Below are 9,546 nucleotides of genomic sequence, written 5' to 3' on the forward strand. Positions count from 1 at the left end.
CCAGAACACCTCACCAGGGAGGCGTCCAGGAGGCATCCTGACCAGATGCCCGAGCCACCTCAACTGGCTCCTCTCGACGTGGAGGAGCAGCGGCTCTACTCTGAGTCCTCCCCGGATGACTGAGCTCCTCACCCTATCTCTAAGGGAGAGCCCAGACACACTACGGAGAAAACTCATTTTGAGCCGCTAATATCTGGGATCTCGTTCTTTCGGTCATGACCCAAAGCTCATGACCATAGATGAGGTTAGGAACGTAGATCGACCGGTAAATCGAGAGCTTCGCCTTTTGGCTCAGCTCTCTCTTCACCACAAAAAAATTTCACTCACCAAAATGCCAATCTCTGGCAATGTCATTTTAGGGGTCGCAGGCTGAAACGTTTGGGAACCCTTGATTTAGATAATAACGAGTCTGAAATAAATTTAACATGCATGCTGATGAAAAGTATATGTAGAGTTCTAGCAGTATATTTTGGCCAAAATTGACTTCATCATCTGGAAAGCATTACCATAGTCACTCTGAAGTAAGGCACTTTCTTATGTCTGATCTAATTTAATATCCAAACGTATTATTTTATAAAAAAAATAAATAAAATGTAATAGTGAAGAGAGATGTTGAGTAAATGTTGAGAATGGATGTGGATTTGATTAGGTAAGGATCACCAGTCTACTAATTTCAGACTCATGATGTTTCTGTTTACTTGTGAATCATTGTTTTACACAGAAGCCCAATAGCTGTTTGCTGATTAGGAGTGAAAACACGAGTGATAGAGATGAAAGCTCCTTGTATATATTAAATGAGACACTTTGGCTTAGTGCAATTCATCAATGTGTTTTCAGTCTGCTGAAATATGCTCCTAAAAGTTTTTGATAGGGTGGGTTTTTCTTCTTCATTTTTTGAGTTTTATTTTTATTTCTGTTGTCATTTTGACAGATGTACTGCCGATTTAAAAAAAAAAATGTAGCAGTGATCTCAATGGATTTTTCTCCTTTCCTATTATCCAGGGTGAGAGATTCTGCTCATTCATGCCATGAATAGAAATAACCTTGGTTAGCATTTGGCATTCCAGCTAAACTCCCTTTTCCTCTGGGACACGTGTAGTCAAACACTGCTGTATTTTTTTTAAATAAAAAATTAAACCTGTGTGTATATCAAATTGTGCACACAGCCTGTCAGCAGTTGCTATTTTTAATTAAAGGCAAATAGGATTAGTTCTTAAAAGCTCCTAGTGCCAAATGCATTTGAGACACTTTGCAACTAAACATCAAAGTCAATCCAAAACAAAAGTTCAATGTCCAGACAGGGACTACAAACATGAAAGAGATTTTGTACAATTTCATCCCCAAGGAAATCCATTGTTGAGACTAGGCTGAACTGCATCAATAATTCAGTCAGAAGGTATCTCACATTTGACCTCATACAAAAATTCATTCTCACACGATGCACCAAGTTCATAGAAAAATGAGAGGCGATACTTGAAAGAAGGCAGAAGGGAGAAAAAAAGGAGAGCAGCATCTGTATGTGAACCGTGAACTCTCCCTGCTTTGTTGCATCCTCACTGCGCACAGTGATTGATGGGATCACGGGCAGCCTAAGATGTAAAAAAAAAAGGGAAAAAAAGCAGAAATCAAATTCGAAAAGGTAGAAACCTCCCACGGCGATAAAGGCTTTCAGAGAGTATATCACGATGCTAAAATGTTCGGTATACTCACACCTGCTCTATAAAAATGTATTCAAAGATGGATGCTGTGAAGTTCAAGGCTGACTTTTACTCTAAAAAATTATATCCCTTAAATCTTATCGAATGTATTCAGCTCTAAGAGCCTTTGCAATGTGCTTTCAAAATGACTCATACACAATCTACGTGTAAGATTTATGACAAAATGCCACTTCATGTCAGAAAAGGTTAATTGGGCTTTGTGACACTTAATCAAGATGCTTTTAGAATGTGAAAAATGTAAATTACCACACTTGTTGACGTCGAGTGATTTTTGCATCAATTGATGCCTGAGAACAAAAAAATGAGAACAAAAAAACCATTTCACCATTTTAACTGCTGTATTATTGAACATTTTTGTATTTTGCTCTGTCTTTCTGTCCACCCACCCTGTGTCTGACAGAAAGTAAGATCCAGTCTGTGACAGCAGCATTAGTCTGGTTGCTTACAAGTATTGAATCCATTGTGCCCATGATAACCATTGTAACCTGGGTTTGCTTGGGACAAGTAATAACACAGAATGGGAATTATATTATAGCACACAAAAGAAATCCATATCCTTCATGGATGACCTGAATAGCAGCATTCACGTTCATTGTTCCAGAGACACGGATGCATGCAAGCCCAGGAAAACACATGTGATAGGTTTTGAGATTGTCCTATCTTTTCATGCGGGATTTTGTTTCTTTTATCCATGTGTCGTATGCTGATATAATTTTCCTATAGTTTTATCATATTTTTCAGATAAGGTAACAACATTTCAAATCACATTAAAGTGTGTATCAAGGTATTTTTTTTAATCTAGAGAAAATTGTAAGCGTGGTTCACAAAAGCAAAACTCTACTCGAGGACCTGGTAAAATCAGAGTTGCGACTTTTAAAGCCCAGAAATCTCTGCTTAAGTCTGACCTCACGATTCCATATGGCGTATTAGCTGGCAAAAACCTGATTAGGATTTTTCCTTTCCCATTTAGCTTAGATAACTGATTTCGCTAAGCTATCTAAGTCATGTTCATAGGATAAATTGCTTTTTTTTTCCATCATGGTGGAGGAAATGGGCTTCAATATGTTAAAAAACAAGGAGTAAAATTATTCTTTTAACTCAAGAAAAGACAACAAAAGAAATTGGGTTCTCAAGTATGAGGCATAGCTATAGCAATATTTTTCAGAAAACTAAAAATTCCTCCTTTTTACAAATAGCGTGAAGATCAGAAAATCACCTAATTTATTTAGAAGAGTGTCAGTGTAAAATATATCAGTGTGCATATTGTATTCTATTTGTTTTTTTGTCTCATTCTAATGCGCTCCAATTAATGCAACAAAAGATTTTACACATTTCAAACTGCCAAACAGCCAAACAACACTACTTTAACATTACTAGGTAGCTCCGAAGAAGGCATCAATATCAGTGACATTAGTGACTGATGATTAGCCAGTTTCTGTATTTTTAAAGTGATACAAAATATTATGTCTGTCTGTTTCTTCTTTCTCTGGCAGCCGCAGATATTGCCAGACTCATTATATGCATGGGGCACAGGGTTCTTCGAGGCTTTTGAGTGTTGATCTTTATTAGTTCCCTCTGTCAAAACAAAAAGGTAACTGAAAGGCTGCTCCCGTTCCAACTTCAAAATAAAAGTCTCAAACATAAAACTCACAGGGTGTCAAGTTAAAAGCACTCACCTTTATTACCATGGGACATAAAAATAGCTTAACGTCACTTGTTTGAAATCACACGCAGAAAGCAACTGGATACTTGGATACTTGGCAACTTGGTCTCATCACACCCAAACTTAGGAGAATAAAACAAGGAAAGTAGTTTTGTCAAATTTTTTAAATTGCTGTTGTGATTAACCTTCTTTGCAATTAATCATACTGTAGGAAAGTGTATATTTCCCCTTAAATGGGGCCACATTTGTAAGGAATGTCCGTCTATGGGTTGAGCAGCAGTTGCATATCAGGGTTGCACCCATGAAAATCTTTTTAAAATGTTATCTGCCAAGGACAAATAGCACCTGGTTCCCTCATGCAAAACCAACTTTCTACTCTGCTTAACATATTCTCGATCATTTGGTTAGAACCTCTGTAGCATGAGATTAACCAAATCACTGGCTATAAAGCTTAGCCCATTTTGATGAATCTGGAATATAGCCAGTATTCCGTGTGGCAAACATCCATAATCAAAATTTTTGTAGTAAAGCTGATTGCAGTCAAACCAGATAAAATACCATGCAGGAGATGGGAAGTTTTTTTTCCACTTAGCTCTGGTAGTAATGTATCCCCCCCCCCTCTCCTCTCTCTCTCTCACACACACACACACACACACACACACACACACACACACACACACACACACACACACACACACGAAGTATTTCTTATGTAGTGTCAAAAAAGAGGACATGGTGAGGTGTTCCGGGCACATCCCACCGGGAGGAGACCCAGAGGGAGACCCAGGACATGCTGGAGGGACTATGTTTCTCGTTTGGCCTGGGAACGCCTTGCGATTCCCCAGGAGGAGCTGGCCCAAGTGGCCGGGGAGAGGGATGTCTGGGCCTCCCTACTGAAGCTGCTACCCCCACGACCTGACCCCAGATAAGCGGAAGACGATGGATGGATTGATGGATGGATGTCTGGCTTGAATTTTTTTAGAACAGTACCCTTAACATCCACTTTATGCATATTAAGTCAGTTGATTGCACTGACCGAAAACACTTCCTAAAAAGCTTAAAGCATGCAAAATAGTCTTTAGGATCTGCTAAGACTCATACCGAGTCCAAAAAGTCTATCAGTCCCTTTTTGAATTATATGTATTACTCCATTGTTACTTGAATTAATCCCTCAACTGTCCGATGATGCACTCGTGCCTGCAGTAAATTCTGTGCAGTAATCTTAAACCTTCATAAACTGAAATGTGCAATTAGACCTAATGTGAGAAATAAGAGTGTGCAAATAGGCATTACCAGTAGTGTGAGTGTAACATGTACCAGACCACAAACTTCTCAGCAGGGGGCAATAGCCTGTTCTTGAGGCATTTACCTGATGAAAGTGGGGAAAACAGTACATTGCCTGAGTGGATGTGATCAATTGCAATATATCTGGCCCTTCTCTGGACTCGTGGAGCATAAACTGTATCCAGATTTTGTAGACGGCATCCCACAATGCCTTGCACTGTTTTCACCACCGATGCCAGAGCCTTCCTCTCCCACACTGTGAAGCTCCCATACCACACTGTTATGATGAGATATAAAATGCTTTCTTTGGTAACTCTGTAAAAGTTTTTTAACAGTTTAGTAAAAAGTCTGTCTCAGTTTCCTGAGGAAGAGGAGCTGTTATTGGGCCTCCTTCACCAGGTGGAAGGAGGTTACAGTACAAGCAAGGTGGGAGGAGATGTGAATGCCCAAGGACACTCCACCACCTCCCCCTGTATGCAGAGAGGAGTATGACTAATCTAAAACATATTGTAGGGCAACAACAGTTTTTTGAGAGTTGAGTGCTGGCACGTACTCAGATTCTGACCTTTCAAATATGCTTGGTTGATTGTGAATATTAAGTAATTCTTGATTTCCAAGTTCTAAACAACCTGAAAATTGTGCATAAAAACTTTTTGCCATTCTCATGGATTGCATCCTATTAAATCAGCACCTCACATGGAACTTCAATTTGTGAAGTACAGTTCCTGAAGCATTTGAAAGCATGAAATACAGATAAATATGATCAGCTTGTATTGCCCTTGGGTGGGAGCCTGGTCAGATGGCATAACAACTGGTAGACCCCTATTGTCTTTCCGGCTTGCAGATTGAAGAGATGACATTCCTAAAGCAGAGTTCAAACGTTCAAGGGAAATGAAACACACCATAAAGAATATGTTTTCAAGTTCCACTGTGGATTGTGACTTTAAGTGTTGTTTTTTCAGAAGGAAAATTGGTGGAAAGCAATAGTGTTGTACCTTTTAGTAGAGATAGCATGTAGAAAGGTCTCCTTAAAGTCTTCATTTTTTAGTTATTACTCTTTAACATTTTTTATTCATTTGTAGAAGTCCTGACTTTCCAGAGAGACTTTTGAACTGACAGCCTTAACAAACAGGTAACCGCAGTGTTCTGCTCCTCTATACATCAGCCTTCACAATTGTGTCCTGCAGTGCTTAATGGTAAAATTCTGAAATAGCAGCCCTTTGGAAAAAATATTGACCTGCATTTGACTCAAAATCAATAAAACATTCGGTCTCTGTGTAAAGCAAAGATTGTTTTGGCTTTGCAAAACCCATTTTCAATAGCACAGATCTATCTCATTTTGCAAGTAGTTCTTGAAAGCTCATATCATACCGAAGTACTTTGCAGTAAAGGATGTCTATGAACTGTGGACCTCTTAGACTGAACAACACAATTACTAACAGTAAGAGCCTCTCTATAAAAACACATTTTTACAGAGTGTTGCACTCTTGGACTTGTTACATGTCATGAGTTGAGAAGTACAACAAAACATAAGTGTATCAAGTCTAAAATATGCCCCAAAGAATTGCTAAACTGATCTAAGAGAAGGACAAACAGACTCATTTTAAGACATTTTAATGTATACAAACTGAAAACATAATGTACAATATTCACAATCAGTTAGTTGTTACAGTGTGGTGTTAGCAGGGTAGTTTTTTTTAAACAATTTTATTGAAAGTGGCCTTGATGCGCACAACACTAAAAGCAGTGAAAACATAAAGATAAACACAACAAAAAGGGTAAGAATTCAAACATTTTCCGTAAAATAAAAATACCAAGTCACAAAACACAACAACAAAACAAGATACATGACACCATGTTTTACTGTTTTTCTGGCTTCCATTATTTTTGTGTTTTGTGAAATTACCCTTCTCCAGCTTCTGCCCCTAAGGTTCTACTTCCAGAAAAAATTATATCTTACACATCTTTTCTGTTTTGGCGCCCCACCCGAAATTTTTCATGTGTCAAGTTGGCAAGAAGTCCTTTTGTGTGGGTATTGGTGGTATTGGTGTGGGTGAATTTTGACCCACTCTTCTTAGCCACATTAGAGGGTTTAAAAGTTTGAAAATCATCTTTCAGGTCATTTTTACTGCAGCATCTCATTAGGATTTTAAATGTGGACTTTAATCAGGCCAGCTGAAAATCTTTTTTCTTAACTTTTCGAAATTCAGATGCTGACTCTCTGAGGTGCTTTGGATCATTGTATTAATGTCTTTAGCTTAAGGTCACAAACCGATGACCATACTACAGGATTTTCTGCTGTGGAGCAAAATTAAGATTTCTCATAGTGTTGGCAAGTTCTATGAGGTATTTCCAAGGTGGCAAGGTGAAAAATATGTGAACAACACCCATCTTATCAATGGCCTGTTGTGAAACTGTAGACTTATATGGCATTTTCTCAATCTGATACGGATATTTTAGGTTCAGTTGTATTAAACTTTTAAAGTCAGCTACACCAGATGGTGTACGTATCAACCCCTCAATATGATTTTTTTTCTCCCATTTTCAATAAGTTCTGGGTCAAACGACATCTTTCTAACATAGGGAAGAGAGCTATTACTGATTATGACTTCAGAGAACCCCACTTCAAAAACATCAATCCCTGTAACTGAGGCAAGTGAGGTCTGCAGCGCTTTAGATGTTGTTCTTTTATGACCTCCTGGAGGAGTTATTGATGTGCCCTTGAAGTAAATTTGGTAGGCCAGTCACTCCTGGTAAAGTTCACTCCTGTTCCACTTGTTCTCCATTTGTGGATAATGACACTCACGGTGGTTCACTGGGGTCCCAGAGCTTTTAAATTGGTTTGCAAAACTCTTCAGACAAGTAGACGCCAGTGGCTTTGTTTATCATCTTTTCCTGATTTTTTGCCCGATTGGGGCCGGATGTGTGTTTTTGTTAGATCTATCGGTCTACACCAACTGGGTGTGGCTAGTGACACTGAATCAGAAAAATGTGGCAAATCACAGTTAAAGGTATACCAAGTAATATTTTGACCTTATATCCTTTTCTAACTCCCTGTAATGGTAATCCAAGTGTTTATGTGACGATTGAGGGGGTCTGTCATCTCCCCTGTTTACGTGCACAAATTTTCAAGATCGGATTAAAATGTATTCAGATTTAATAATTGGATTATACAGTTTATATGGGCACACAATCAATTAACCCGATCATAATGTGCATACATACGCACCTGTCTTTATTCAGAATATAACCACTCTGACATGCACAGTTGTCAAGTTCCCCTAAATAACCATAGAAATACTTCCGTCTTTGCTAAACTTCAAAAATAGTAAATAAATCAGTATTTCACAAGTTCATTTGTCTTCCGAGGGCCCTGGCTGGACTTGCACCAGGTTCTAATTACAGTTGAAATGTTACTGAGTAAGCAACATTTTTGAGCTATTTTACTTTTTCAAAGAGAAAAGTTTTATCGGGAAGTCCTGGCAGTGGTGGAAATATGTCACGTTTACGTTGGGCGCACATGCGCACTCAGGTCAGTTTGCTACATTTGGAATAACTTGAGCCTGACAAGCGTTTATATGCACGTTGATCGTCAATTGGAACAAACCACCACTCTCGTTCGGAATACAATTTAATTCCGATTGAGCTTAATCCGATCATCATATTCCGATTGATTTATTTGCAGGATGCTTTTTTTAAATTCTGATCGGCCATATATTCCGATTACTTTTGTCCATGTAAACGTAGCTATTGTCTCTGGCTGAAATACCACACTTGCAACTTTCCGCGCCTGTGCCCCGGAGGCCGTCTTGCGGCTCTGTTCTTGTTCTCGCGGTAAGACGAACAGCTTTATGGCAGCCCAATGTAAGGCCATTTTACATCAATAGCAGTATTACCAAGGCTGCTTATTATAAGCACCGTCTGGCTTGTTTTTTATTGGGTCACGAGTCACAGGTTGCGGTTTATTGGGCTTGTTTGTGACCCTGAAGTCTCTTATTTGGGCAACAAACTAAGCCACTATTTATAAATAGACCGGATCTTGCTGAGCTACAGACAGCGAGCCAGCCGCTGACTCCACTATCTGTCCGCATACACACTTCTCTGTCTCTCTCCTCCTTTGCCCCCTCCCTCTCCTAAATAAACAAGAGCCAGCTGCTAGGTCTATTGGTCCACATAGACATATCTTTCTCTTACTCTCTGTCGCTCTGCTTTGAGACACAGTACGTTGTAACTGTGGGGCATGGGGGGAACCCAGAGGGGAGTGTTTCGTGGGGGGAACCCAGAGGGGAGTGTTTACGACAGTGCTATTCTAAAAAGGCCCTGTAGGGGGAGCACCACTTGGAAATTACTTAGTATGGCTTTAAACTATTGCAACTATATTTTCACATATGGTCTAGATGGTTTAGATCAAACATTTATGTTTGGGGGAAAAAACAAGACCAAATCAAATCTGTTGGGAGACAAATACTATTTCACTAAATTTTACTTCCAGTTTCTGCCTGGATACAAAGCAATTTTAGGCAATGTACATGATTAACATCATATTTCAGTCGTTTCCTCTTGGTAGTAAAGTATTTTAGTGAACCATCCAGACAAATAATCATGCCATGTCATCTCACAGGTAATTCAGTCTAATGCCAACAATTTTTTTAATTATATTTGAATATCATTTTGTATGGTCCAGTGGACTCTTCTGAAATATGAGCACACTAAAAATACTACAAGCAACATCCTGCTGCTAAATGTTATTATTATGACTAATAGCCAATTTTCCTTCCATGAGACTGAGATCAGCTCAAAGAACAAAGGTAATTGCTTAAAGTAATCCGTTTGTCTCAAAATGGATGTATAAATTGATACATGGTTGATATGAGTTGTCTT

Source organism: Fundulus heteroclitus, chromosome 6 (genome assembly GCF_011125445.2).
Source record: "Fundulus heteroclitus isolate FHET01 chromosome 6, MU-UCD_Fhet_4.1, whole genome shotgun sequence".
In the NCBI taxonomy this organism is placed as follows: domain Eukaryota; kingdom Metazoa; phylum Chordata; class Actinopteri; order Cyprinodontiformes; family Fundulidae; genus Fundulus; species Fundulus heteroclitus.